Source organism: Rutidosis leptorrhynchoides, chromosome 9, assembly GCF_046630445.1.
Source record: "Rutidosis leptorrhynchoides isolate AG116_Rl617_1_P2 chromosome 9, CSIRO_AGI_Rlap_v1, whole genome shotgun sequence".
NCBI lineage: Eukaryota > Viridiplantae > Streptophyta > Magnoliopsida > Asterales > Asteraceae > Rutidosis > Rutidosis leptorrhynchoides.
The window spans coordinates 21,387,221-21,401,684 of NC_092341.1; positions in this window are offsets into that span (position 1 = coordinate 21,387,221).

The window sequence follows — 14,464 nt, forward strand, 5'->3', positions numbered from 1 at the left end:
TGTACTTCTTTCAACCAGAAAGCACATTTAGAAAATTTAGCATATAGCTGTTCTTTTCTCAACAACTCTAATATCAACCTTAAATGCTGCTCATGCTCTTGCTCACTCTTGGAATAGATAAGAATATCATCAATGAAAACGATAACAAACTTATCTAAATATGGACTACAAACTCGATTCATGAGGTCCATGAATACAGCTGGCACATTTGTCAACCCAAACGGCATGACCAAAAATTCGTAATAACCATAACGTGTCCGAAAAGCAGTTTTCGGAATGTCCTCTTCTTTGACACGTAATTGATGATAGCCTGATCTTAGGTCAATTTTCGAATAAACACATGATCCTTGGAGTTGATCAAATAAGTCGTCAATTCTCGGTAGTGGATACCGATTTTTGATAGTTAACTTATTTAATTCACGATAATCTATACACATTCGGAAAGATCCATCTTTCTTCTTGACGAATAAAATTGGAGCTCCCCACGGTGAAGTACTTGGTCGTATGAATCCACGATCCAGTAATTCTTTTAACTGACTCTGAAGTTCTTTTAACTCGGACGGTGCAAGTCTATATGGAGCACGGGCAACTGGTGCAGCTCCTGGTACTAAATCTATTTGAAATTCTACATATCTAAATGGAGGTAGTCCCGGCAACTCTTCCGGAAAAACTTCAGGAAAATCTCTTGCCACAGGCACGTCGTTGATGCACTTCTCTTTTTCTTTCTTTTCGACTTTATTAACATGTGCTAGAATAGCATAACATCCCTTTTCTAAACACTTCTTGGCTTTCAAACAGCTAATGAGTTTTAGCTTTGAGTTACCCTTCTCTCCATAAATCATCACCGGCATTTTATCCTTACAAGGAATGCGAATTGCCTTCTTGGCACACACAACTTCAGCTCCTACTTTGGACATCCAGTCCATGCCGACTATTACATCAAAACTTCCTAATTCTACGGGTATTAAGTCAATTTTAAATGTTTCTCCGGCTAAATTTATTTTACAATCACGGCAAATTTTATCGGCTTTAATTAGTTTACCATTAGCTAACTCAATCATGTACTTAGCATCTAGAGGTAATGATGAACAATTCAATTTAGCGTAAAAACCTCTACTCACGTAACTTCTATCGGCACCAGTATCAAATATAATAGATGCGGATAAGTTATTAATGGTAAACGTACCCGTAACAAGCTCCGGGTCTTCACACGCCTCTCTAGCATTAATAACAAATGCTCTTCCATGTGCAGATCCATTATTCTTCTCTGGATTCGGACACTGGCTCTTATAGTGACCTTGTTTTCCACACCCATAACAAGTAATGGTAGCCAAAGCAGTTCTATTTGCATTGGTGGCAGGAGTCTTGGTACCATTTGTATTTGTAACGAGGGCCCTACAATCTTCAGCAAGATGACCCTTTCGATTACATTTGTTGCATACCACATTACAGTAGCCAGAGTGATCTTTGTGGCATCGGTTACATAAAGGATTTTGTCCTTTGTAACCAAAGCTTAAACCACTACCCGCACCTTGCGTGATTTCTTGTTTCTTAAAAGATTGTTGTTGGTTACCTCGATCATAATTTCCATTCCACTTTCTTTTGTTACCTGATACCTTCACATCAGTATTGGATACTTTCTTATCCATGATGACCTGATCCATTAGCTCGTTTGCCATGGTTATAGCTTCATGAATTGTCTTAGGTTTCGATGCTGTAACATTTGCCTTGACCTTTTTGGGCAAACCATCTTTGTACATTTCAATCTTCCGTTCTTCGGTTGGAACCAATTCAGGACATAGCAAAACTAATTCCATGAATCGCTGATTGTAGTTGGTGATTTCAGTACCAACAACCTTCAGGCTTCGTAATTCATCTTCCAACTTCCTAACCTCGTTCCTTGGACAATACTCGTTGATTAACATTGTTTTGAATTCTTCCCAAGGAGTATCATAAGCTACATCTCCTCCTACAGCCTTCACATAATTTTTCCACCACGTGAGTGCACTATCTTGTAAAGTGCACGATGCATACTTGGTCATGTCCTTTTCAACACAACCACTTATTTTAAACACAGTCTCCATCTTTTCTATCCACCGGGTTAAACCGATCGGTCCTTCTGTTCCACTGAATGATGAGGGCTTGCAAGCTTGAAAAGTTTTGTAAGTGCACCCCACACGAGGATTTGGGTTAACTGCAGCACCTCTTGCAGCCTCGACCCATAACATTCTGTCGTTCACTCGCTGATTGATGAGTTCCTGGATTTCTTGTTCCGTCATTCGGTTCAATCGCGCCATATTCTTCTATAAGAATGAAAAGAAAATAATTATTCACATGGAATATTATAGATGTAGTGTATATTTACAGTACATTATAGCTTATTAATTATATGAACCAGGTATTATTATAAAAGCCTTTTCTTCTTATTAGCGTTTTATAATTATATCTAGGGTAGTACCTACCCGTTAATGTCCATACTTAATAGCTTAGTACAGAATCAATTACTACCATCTAAATAATACTTAACCATGGAAAATTATTGCATTTCACACTTCACTATTTTTACATATGCTTATCTTACATCGAACATTAAGCAAACCACACTGATAATATTATACAAAACATTATATGATCCCATGGTTTAATACGGCAGCGCATCGTTTGGTCTATTTTCTAGGACGTTTAGGTTCAGAGAATCGCTTAACGCTTATCCTGGCTGTCTGCCTATATTTTGGCTGTGGGACTGAGGAACTGGATGCCGGGATAGAATGAATAGGAATAGCGGGAATAGGGGTGGTAGTGTCTAGTGGAGTTGGTGCCACATCATCCTTATTAAACTCAAGATTTGAATTTTCTAATTCATTAGCCTTTCGTTTCTTTCCTAGTTCGAACTTGTCTTTCGTAATTTCCTGTATTTCTTCCTCGGGTTCACTTTCCTCCTCGGGTTCACTTTCCTCCTCGGGTTCACTTTCCTCCTCGGGTTCACTTTCCGGGTTCTTTATAGTTGGTTCATCTGGAATTTGTGAGTCTTCCCCAAAGATATTATTTTCGTCATCGGATAGGTTAATGACTGAAACACCATCCGAAGATTCTGATTCGGAGTCGCTGAATGTGATAATAAGTTTTGAGCCCGACATCTACAACAACTAACCCATTAGTACTACATAATATTTACATATAAATTTTAACCAACAATGATAAGCAATGGTTTTTAAAATCAGACCCGGTCAAAGTCCAGACTTACTAATGTATCCTAACGACTTCTCGGTTAGACACACTAATGCAAACCTGGTTCGCTAAGACCACCGCTCTGATACCACATGTCATAACCCGTCCTTAACCATAAGAACGTGTTAGATAACGTATGATTTCATTACGAGGTATTGACCTCTATATGCGACATTTTTAAAAGAACAACTGCATTTATTTTACATTACAAACCATAACTCTTATGATAATACAAGCTTTAGACAATATAAAGATGATTATCGTTTAGCGATAATCTTAGACTTACAAACTTTACATGTGATGATAACAATACGATTTCTAGCATATTTTACATTACAAATCCTCCGATATGCAGTTTTATTTTTGACACAAATATGCATACTCAAGATCTTGTTTAAATTCAACATGTTGCAGCGGAAGCTTCTAATTATCACCTGAGAATGAACATGCTTAAAACGTCAACATAAAGTTGGTGAGATATAGGTTTAGTGCCGGCAGCAATATATATATAGACCACCAGATTTCATATATAAACAGTTTAATAAAAATATTCTAAGTGGTTGAGCACTTGGTAACCATACTTAACATTTAATCACGTCGCATATTCCCTTTATTATGAAATCTTACTACACCGTACCAAGTGTAGTCACGAAACGAAGTACTGTGCAACCGTTGAATACTGGTCGTCCAGTCCGGTTGAGGTTGTCAGGCCCGATAGATCTATCAACAGGATTCGCGTTTACAATACCGCTGTAAATATTAGTTACCAAGCTACAGGGAAGTATGCCAGTGGTACAACTCAATGTAGAATATATTTTTCAGTTACTTGTGTCCATAACGTAAAACATAAAATACATGTATTCTCATCCCGAAATATTTAGAGTTTAAAAGTGGGACTATATACTCACTGTTGTCTTGAAGATATATATAATTTGACTTGGTCTCCGGTTGATATCACGAACCTATCCATATATAATATATCAATACCTTTTCTTTTTAAACAAACGTCACATATATATACTTGTTATACTTTTAATACTTTGAATAATTCCTTAGTCCGTAGTTAGCAGTTCGTTGTTAGTAATTCAATTTTAATGGTTCATTTTTAGATGTTTAATATACCCGCAATGAAATAAATAAAACCCCCAACGAAATAAATAAAACCCCATCGTATATGTATTGGTCGAGATTAATCTTGACCCACGGTACCGGTGTTGTCAAATGACGTGTTGCGTACATAAAGTACCGGTGTTGTCAAATGACGTGTTGCGTACAATCATGGGATCTTATGATTAATCTTCTCGTGTTGTTTACGGGTGATCCTGAACCATATAAAATTGAATTATAAGTACATATATATAAAATATCATGTTATCTTAGAAAGATGTGATTTTATTTAATTTTTCCCAATTAATCCCGAAGTTAAACTAGTCTTGGATAACCAATTTTGTTTCGGTCATAGTTTCTTCGTTACAACTCCGTTTTCGTTGATTCAACTTGCCATCTCCTTGGATCGAGTCCCTCTTTAAGACTATGAACTTTAAATACCTTAGTTTGTATTCAAAATCACACGGCATAGGTGAAACTTTAGTGAAACTTATGAAGTTAAACATTTTCCTTTATGTAAACAACCTTAAATGGTTATTTTTCTAAAAATACTTATACTTTGAATTAAATCATGAAATTTTTATGTGTTATCATATTCATAGTAAAAATCATTTTTCCAGAACATAAACCTCCAATTCAAAGTTTAAGATGGTTTTTAATTATCCAACCCAAAACAGTCCCCGGTGACACTCCGACATCGTAAAAACAGTTTTTAAGATATTCTTTGAAAAACCAAGTTATACCTTGTTAAATTAGCATATATTTAAGTTATATTACAGGTCTTGAAGTATTTTAAAAGTTAAGTTAGAAGGATCTATTTAGTTTGCAAACAAGTTTGAAAACTTTCAAACTATGTTCTTGTTGTTAAAATTGTATACCACAAAATATGATAGCTATATATATATGAATCGAATAAGGTTATAAACATAGATTCTACCTCAAGTTCCTTGGACAAGGTTGCTGTAAAAGAAGAGTAAAAACCTAGAACCAAAAGGGTGATGGAATTGGATGAAAGATTGGAAGTAAGTTTGTGTTCTTGGAAGGATTTCTTGAAGTGTTTTTGTATGGTTTTCTTATGGTGTTTAAGTAAGGTTTTTGAAGCTAATTCATGGGGAAAATGCTTGGAGATGATCAAGTATGATGTTAAGAGTATTTTAAGAGAGAAATGGAAGTGTAAGTATGAGAAAATGGGGTGAAGAAATGGTGTGCATGCATAAAAACGTTTTTAGGTTATAAAGGAAAAAAAAGATACCTAACTTTGTTTTCTTGCTAAATAATTCATGCTACTTGACAAATGGTTGGTTCCACATGTTTCTTAATCATTTAAGGCTGCTAAGGAGCAGATTTTTATTGGTATATACCAATAGTAAATACATCTAGAAGCTGCGTATGATACGGGTACATATACCCTAGGTATACGTATAGAAATCTTTGAGAAAACGGAACGAGGATTCAAATATAGCTATCTTTTGTAAATACACTTATATTGTTTTATGTATTTAAGTTATTAAAAGTGATTAAATACATTACTTATACGATATATGTATAAACATTATAAGTCATAAGTATTAATGTCAAATAACGTTACGTATGGTTATCGTTTTGAAAACTTAAGTTAGTAGTTTCAAAATATACTTATAACTTATTGTTATTAATACAAAATGAGATATTAAAACATTCTTAGATCATGTTAAATATGTATATATACATATATATACACAAACGTATAATTATCATATATTGTATAGTTCGTGATATCATCGGTCAAACTAGACGGTCAAACGTTGTGTAAATCTCTTTTCGAAAACATAAGTCTCAACAATTTGGATTGCTTATCATGTTGGTAAGGTTTAATTTATGTAAATATTAATCTTATAAGTATAGAACGATCGAAAAAGTGCGGGTCATTACAGTACCTACCCGTTAAATAAATTTCGTCCCGAAATTTTAAAATTGTACCTATTTTGCGTCATCGGAAAACAAGTGTGGATATTTTTGTTTCATTTGATCCTCTCGTTCCCAAGTAAACTCGGGACCCCTTCGAGCATTCCAACGAACCTTAACAATCGGTATGTTGCTCTGCTTGAGCCGTTTAACTTCACGATCCATGATTTCGATTGGTTCTTCGATGAATTGTAGTTTCTCGTCGACATGGATTTCTTCAAGAGGAATGGTGAGGTCTTCCTTTGCAAGACACTTCTTAAGGTTTGAGACGTGAAAGGTATTATGTACTCCGGCGAGTTGTTGTGGTAACTCGAGTCGATAAGCTACCGGTCCAAAGCGTTCGATAATCTTGAACGGGCCTACATATCTTGGGTTCAGTTTACCCCTTTTTCCGAAGCGTATTACACCTTTCCACGGTGACACCTTTAACATAACCATGTCACCGATCTGAAACTCTAATGGTTTCCTTCGAACATCGGCGTAGCTCTTTTGGCGACTACGGGCTGTTTTCAATCTCTCCTTGATTTGTACTATCTTCTCAGTCGTTTCGTGTATGATCTCGGGACCAGTTAATTGTCGATCTCCTACTTCATTCCAACAAATAGGAGATCTACACTTCCTTCCGTACAATGCTTCGAATGGCGCAGCTTTAATGCTCGCATGATAACTATTATTATACGAGAATTCTGCTAATGGTAGATATTTATCCCATCCGTTTCCAAAATCGATCACACATGCCCTGAGCATGTCTTCAAGAGTCTGAATCGTTCTTTCACTCTGCCCGTCGGTTTGCGGATGATACGCGGTACTCATATCCAAACGAGTTCCTAGGGCCTCCTGTAGTGATTGCCAGAACTTTGATGTAAATCTACTATCACGATCGGATATAATGGAAATAGGTATTCCATGCCTTGAAACAACTTCCTTTATATACAATCGTAATAGTTTCTCCATTCTACCTGTTTCCTTTATAGGCAAGAAGTGTGCAGACTTGGTGAGACGATCAATGATGTTCCCATTGCAAAAGAATTTCCCGATGTATTTCCGAAAGAATTACCGGGATTACCCCCACATCGATCCGTTGAATTTCAAATAGATCTTGTACCAGGAGCTGCACCAATAGCTCGTGCTCCTTACAGACTCGCACCCAGCGAAATGAAAGAACTGCAAAGCCAATTACAAGAACTTTTAGAGCGTGGTTTCATTCGACCAAGCACATCACCGTGGGGAGCTCCTGTTTTGTTTGTCAAGAATAAAGATGGTACATTCAGGTTGTGTATCGACTACCGAGAGTTGAACAAACTTAGCATCAAGAATCGCTACCCACTACCGAGAATCGACGACTTATTTGATCAACTACAAGGCTCGTCTGTTTATTCAAAGATTGACTTACGTTCCGGGTATCATCAAATGCGGGTGAAAGAAGATGATATTCCAAAGACTGCTTTCAGAACACGTTACGGTCATTACGAGTTTATGGTCATGCCGTTTGGTTTAACTAATGCACCAGCTGTGTTCATGGACCTTATGAACCGAGTGTGTGGACCATACCTTGACAAGTTTGTCATTGTTTTCATTGATGACATACTTATTTACTCAAAGAATGACCAAGAACACGGTGAACATTTGAGAAAGGTGTTAGAAGTATTGAGGAAGGAAGAATTGTACGCTAAGTTTTCAAAGTGTGCATTTTGGTTGGAAGAAGTTCAATTCCTCGGTCACATAGTGAACAAAGAAGGTATTAAGGTGGATCCGGCAAAGATAGAAACTGTTGAAAAGTGGGAAACCCCGAAAACTCCGAAACACATACGCCAGTTTTTAGGACTAGCTGGTTACTACAGAAGGTTCATCCAAGACTTTTCCAGAATAGCAAAACCCTTGACTGCATTAACGCATAAAGGGAAGAAATTTGAATGGAATGATGAACAAGAGAAAGCGTTTCAGTTATTGAAGAAAAAGCTAACTACGGCACCTATATTGTCATTGCCTGAAGGGAATGATGATTTTGTGATTTATTGTGACACATCAAAGCAAGGTCTCGGTTGTGTATTAATGCAACGAACGAAGGTGATTGCTTATGCGTCTAGACAATTGAAGATTCACGAACAAAATTATACGACGCATGATTTGGAATTAGGCGCGGTTTTTTTTGCATTAAAGACTTGGAGGCACTACTTATATGGGGTCAAAAGTATTATATATACCGACCACAAAAGTCTTCAACACATATTTAATCAGAAACAACTGAATATGAGGCAGCGTAGGTGGATTGAATTATTGAATGATTACGACTTTGAGATTCGTTACCACCCGGGGAAGGCAAATGTGGTAGCCGATGCCTTGAGCAGGAAGGACAGAGAACCCATTCGAGTAAAATCTATGAATATAATGATTCATAATAACCTTACTACTCAAATAAAGGAGGCGCAACAAGGAGTTTTAAAAGAGGGAAATTTAAAGGATGAAATACCCAAAGGATCGGAGAAGCATCTTAATATTCGGAAAGACGGAACCCGGTATAGGGCTGAAAGGATTTGGGTACCAAAATTTGGAGATATGAGAGAAATGGTACTTAGAGAAGCTCATAAAACCAGATACTCAATACATCCTGGAACGGGGAAGATGTACAAGGATCTCAAGAAACATTTTTGGTGGCCGGGTATGAAAGCCGATGTTGCTAAATATGTAGGAGAATGTTTGACGTGTTCTAAGGTCAAAGCTGAGCATCAGAAACCATCAGGTCTACTTCAACAACCCGAAATCCCGGAATGGAAATGGGAAAACATTACCATGGATTTCATCACTAAATTGCCAAGGACTGCAAGTGGTTTTGATACTATTTGGGTAATAGTTGATCGTCTCACCAAATCAGCACACTTCCTGCCAATAAGAGAAGATGACAAGATGGAGAAGTTAGCACGACTGTATTTGAAGGAAGTCATCTCCAGACATGGAATACCAATCTCTATTATCTCTGATAGGGATGGCAGATTTATTTCAAGATTCTGGCAGACATTACAGCAAGCATTAGGAACTCGTCTAGACATGAGTACTGCCTATCATCCACAAACTGATGGGCAGAGCGAAAGGACGATACAAACGCTTGAAGACATGCTACGAGCATGTGTTATTGATTTCGGAAACAGTTGGGATCGACATCTACCGTTAGCAGAATTTTCCTACAACAACAGCTACCATTCAAGCATTGAGATGGCACCGTTTGAAGCACTTTATGGTAGAAAGTGCAGGTCTCCGATTTGTTGGAGTGAAGTGGGGGATAGACAGATTACGGGTCCGGAGATTATACAAGAAACTACCGAGAAGATCATCCAAATTCAACAACGGTTGAAAACCGCCCAAAGTCGACAAAAGAGCTACGCTGACATTAAAAGAAAAGATATAGAATTTGAAATTGGAGAGATGGTCATGCTTAAAGTTGCACCTTGGAAAGGTGTTGTTCGATTTGGTAAACGAGGGAAATTAAATCCAAGGTATATTGGACCATTCAAGATTATTGATCGTGTCGGACCAGTAGCTTACCGACTTGAGTTACCTCAACAACTCGCGGCTGTACATAACACTTTCCACGTCTCGAATTTGAAGAAATGTTTTGCTAAAGAAGATCTCACTATTCCGTTAGATGAAATCCAAATCAACGAAAAACTTCAATTCATCGAAGAACCCGTCGAAATAATGGATCGTGAGGTTAAAAGACTTAAGCAAAACAAGATACCAATTGTTAAGGTTCGATGGAATGCTCGTAGAGGACCCGAGTTCACCTGGGAGCGTGAAGATCAGATGAAGAAGAAATACCCGCATCTCTTTCCAGAAGATTCGTCAACACCTTCAACAGCTTAAAATTTCGGGACGAAATTTATTTAACGGGTAGGTACTGTAGTGACCCGAACTTTTCCATGTTTATATATATTAATTGAGATTGATATTTACATGATTAAATGTTTCCAACATATTAAGCAATCAAACTTGTTAAGACTTGATTAATTGAAATAGGTTTCATATAGACAATTGACTACCCAAGTTGACCGGTGATTCACGAACGTTAAAACTTGTAAAAACTATATGATGACATATATATGGTTATATATATAGTTAACATGATATTATGATAAGTAAACATATCATTAAGTATATTAACAATGAACTACATATGTAAAAACAAGACTACTAACTTAATGATTTTGAAACGAGACATATATGTAACGATTATCGTTGTAACGACATTTAATGTATATATATCATATTAAGAGATATTCGTACATCATAATATCATGATAATATAATAATTTAAAATCTCTTTTGATATTATAAACATTGGATTAACAACATTTAACAAGATCGTTAACCTAAAGGTATCAAAACAACATTTACATGTAACGACTAACGATGACTTAACGACTCAGTTAAAATGTATATACATGTAGTGTTTTAATATGTATTCATACACTTTTGAAAGACTTCAAGACACTTCTCAAAATACTTCTACTTAACAAAAATGCTTACAATTACATCCTCGTTCAGTTTCATCAACAATTCTACTCGTATGCACCCGTATTCGTACTCGTACAATACACAGCTTTTAGATGTATGTACTATTGGTATATACACTCCAATGATCAGCTCTTAGCAGCCCATGTGAGTCACCTAACACATGTGGGAACCATCATTTGGCAACTAGCATGAAATATCTCATAAAATTACAAAAATATGAGTAATCATTCATGACTTATTTATATGAAAACAAAATTAAATATCCTTTATATCTAATTCATACACCAACGACCAAAAACACCTACAAACACTTTAATTATTCAATTTTCTTCATCTAATTGATCTCTCTCAAGTTCTATCTTCAAGTTCTAATGTTCTTCATAAATTCCAAAAGTTCTAGTTTCATAAAATCAAGAATACTTTCAAGTTTGCTAGCTCACTTCCAATCTTGTAAGGTGATCATCCAACCTCAAAAAATCTTTGTTTCTTACAGTAGGTTATCATTCTAATACAAGGTAATAATCATATTCAAACTTTGGTTCAATTTCTATAACTATAACAATCTTATTTCAAGTGATGATCTTACTTGAACTTGTTTTCGTGTCATGATTGTGCTTCAAGAACTTCGAGCCATCCAAAGATCCATTGAAGCTAGATCTATTTTTCTCTTTTCCAGTAGGTTTATCCAAGGAACTTAAGGTAGTAATGATATTCATAACATCATTCGATTCATACATATAAAGCTATCTTATTCGAAGGTTTAAACTTGTAATCACTAGAACATAGTTTAGTTAATTCTAAACTTGTTCGCAAACAAAAGTTAATCCTTCTAACTTGACTTTTAAAATCAACTAAACACATGTTCTATATCTGTATGATATGCTAACTTAATGATTTAAAACCTGGAAACACGAAAAACACCGTAAAACCGGATTTACGCCGTCGTAGTAACACCGCGGGCTGTTTTGGGTTAGTTAATTAAAAACTATGATAAACTTTGATTTAAAAGTTGTTATTCTGAGAAAATGATTTTTATTATGAACATGAAACTATATCCAAAAATTATGGTTAAACTCAAAGTGGAAGTATGTTTTCTAAAATGGTCATCTAGACGTCGTTCTTTCGACTGAAATGACTACCTTTACAAAAACGACTTGTAACTTATTTTTCCGACTATAAACCTATACTTTTTCTGTTTAGATTCATAAAATAGAGTTCAATATGAAACCATAGCAATTTGATTCACTCAAAACGGATTTAAAATGAAGAAGTTATGGGTAAAACAAGATTGGATAATTTTTCTCATTTTAGCTACGTGAAAATTGGTAACAAATCTATTCCAACCATAACTTAATGAACTTGTATTGTATATTATGTAATCTTGAGATACCATAGACACGTATACAATGTTTCGACCTATCATGTCGACACATCTATATATATTTCGGAACAACCATAGACACTCTATATGTGAATGTTGGAGTTAGCTATACAGGGTTGAGGTTGATTCCAAAATATATATAGTTTGAGTTGTGATCAATACTGAGATACGTATACACTGGGTCGTGGATTGATTCAAGATAATATTTATCGATTTATTTCTGTACATCTAACTGTGGACAACTAGTTGTAGGTTACTAACGAGGACAGCTGACTTAATAAACTTAAAACATCAAAATATATTAAAAGTGTTGTAAATATATTTTGAACATACTTTGATATATATGTATATATTGTTATAGGTTCGTGAATCAACCAGTGGCCAAGTCTTACTTCCCGACGAAGTAAAAATCTGTGAAAGTGAGTTATAGTCCCACTTTTAAAATCTAATATTTTTGGGATGAGAATACATGCAGGTTTTATAAATGATTTACAAAGTAGACACAAGTACGTGAAACTACATTCTATGGTTGAATTATCGAAATCAAATATGCCCCTTTTTATTAAGTCTGGTAATCTAAGAATTAGGGAACAGACACCCTAATTGACGCGAATCCTAAAGATAGATCTATTGGGCCTAACAAACCCCATCCAAAGAACCGGATGCTTTAGTACTTCGAAATTTATATCATATCCGAAGGGTGTCCCGGAATGATGGGGATATTCTTATATATGCATCTTGTTAATGTCGGTTACCAGGTGTTCACCATATGAATGATTTTTATCTCTATGTATGGGATGTGTATTGAAATATGAAATCTTGTGGTCTATTATTATGATTTGATATATATAGGTTAAACCTATAACTCACCAACATTTTTGTTGACGTTTTAAGCATGTTTATTCTCAGGTGATTATTAAGAGCTTCCGCTGTTGCATACTTAAATAAGGACGAGATTTGGAGTCCATGCTTGTATGATATTGTGTAAAAACTGCATTCAAGAAACTTATTTTGTTGTAACATATTTGTATTGTAAACCATTATGTAATGGTCGTGTGTAAACAGGATATTTTAGATTATCATTATTTGATAATCTACGTAAAGCTTTTTAAACCTTTATTGATGAAATAAAGGTTATGGTTTGTTTTAAAATGAATGCAGTCTTTGAAAAACGTCTCATATAGAGGTCAAAACCTCGCAACGAAATCAATTAATATGGAACGTTTTTAATCAATAAGAACGGGACATTTCAAAAGGATCCCAGTCCAAATACCATGTAGCATTAATTGGTCGATGGGTAATTCGAGCAAAAGTTTCCCCGTAATCATCATTGTCCTGAAGATGTTCTAACCAAACTATTGGATTATTTTGAGCATCTTCTTCTTTGCCGGATGATGATGATGAATGTTGTTGAACCGGTGGTGGTGGTGGAACGTTTCTTGATGTTCTGTCCCTTTTCGGTTGTCCACCCCTGCTAGATTGTCCCTGCAAAATATAATAACACCAAAACAAAGAACATAGAAACCGTTGTGTTAATGTTAGCTAAAAACATAACCGAGTAGCAAGGGGAATTAGTCATGCCATTCAAAGTTCATAAGCATTGTGATTCATATAAGTAAAAGCGTATGTTCAGAATAATTGATCACAGTCAACCAAATCAACATAAACTAGCAAATACACTTTCACAAAAATGTGGTTCACAAAATTCACAATTAGGCATCAACTTAGGACTCAAGCATGTTGCGTTCATAGGTCATGACATTTAAACTTGCATTCTAATGATATTCATTACAATCATAGCACTAGTTATCACAATTTAGTTCAAAATGACCATTATAACGCCACTACATCATAGCATTCCATACCATCAATCCACTTCAATAGGCTTAAACATGTGAGAAACTAGCATACATCTTTCATAAGAACATCACAATTCAAAGCATGCTAGAAATTCACTAAAATTCAATTTATGACCCGGCCAAATTAACATCTATATCATCAACAACAATTAAACACTTCACAAGCTTCATAAACATCACAAACAAACTCAATATCTTGAATTAACTACCCTAATTTCGGATTTAATCATCACAAACCCTAGAATCATGAGCATACCCCTTAAACATGTAATTATTGCAAAATCAAGACATAATGGGTAATTAAACAACTAAGGCATGTTAATCTAAACAAGAATCATGCAAATCAAACACCCCACACTTATCTTTCACTAATTTATGCATATAGACATACAAATCAAGTAATTGAGAAAGAAAAGCATGAAAAGAGATTAGCAAT